The sequence below is a fragment of the Sinocyclocheilus rhinocerous genome, unplaced genomic scaffold (assembly GCF_001515625.1).
Source record: "Sinocyclocheilus rhinocerous isolate Xijiao unplaced genomic scaffold, SAMN03320098_v1.1 scaffold4318, whole genome shotgun sequence".
Classification (NCBI taxonomy): domain Eukaryota; kingdom Metazoa; phylum Chordata; class Actinopteri; order Cypriniformes; family Cyprinidae; genus Sinocyclocheilus; species Sinocyclocheilus rhinocerous.
Genome location: NW_015655409.1, coordinates 30,972 through 31,802, shown reverse-complemented (window position 1 = coordinate 31,802; position 831 = coordinate 30,972).

Below are 831 nucleotides of genomic sequence, written 5' to 3'. Positions count from 1 at the left end.
TAAAGAAAAGAAGAGCCAAGAAATCTTTCATCTGCACTCAGTGTGGAAAGAGGTTGACAAGCAAAACAAGTCTTGAGCATCATACGAGAGTTCATACTGGAGAGAAACCATTCACTTGTGATCAGTGTGGGAAGAATTTCACACAATCAGCAAACCTCAAAGATCACATGAACATCCACACTAGAGAGAAGCTGCATGCACGTGATCAGTGCCGTAAAATCTTTTTGTGGGCTTCAGACCTGAAGAAACACCTGAAAGTTCATTCAAAGGAGAAGTCACATTCATGTTATTTGTGTGGCAAGAGTTTTTTTGTGTCTACAATATTTGAAAGAACATCAGAAAATACATTCTGGTGTGAGACAGTACATGTGCTTTGAGTGCTGTGATTGGCCAGCTATCCAGTGCGTTGTGATTGGTTGAATACCTCAAGCGTGCACGGCCGCATTAACCATTGGGCTAGGCGGGGCTGAAGCCCCGGGGCCCGAGCAAGGAGGGGGCCCGTGATTGGCTGTGGAGTAGCTTGACGGACATCGGTAGCGCCAATCGCCAAAGCCCCACCACGCCCCTTACTTTTTAGCGCTTATTTAGTGGAGTTTTTCCCGTAAATTCCATGCATTACCATTAGATTAAATTTAATTGTTTTACCAATCAAATGCATATATTATATATTTTACTTTTGAACAAACTGTGCAAGTAGCCTATCTATCAGGTGATCGCTGCACCTAATGTCTGCATTTACCTCTCTTCACTTCATTCTGGTGTAATCTAGAAATGGTCATGCAAAGAACAAACTTCGATAAGTAAAAATGTCAACTATTCTAAAAAAAAAAA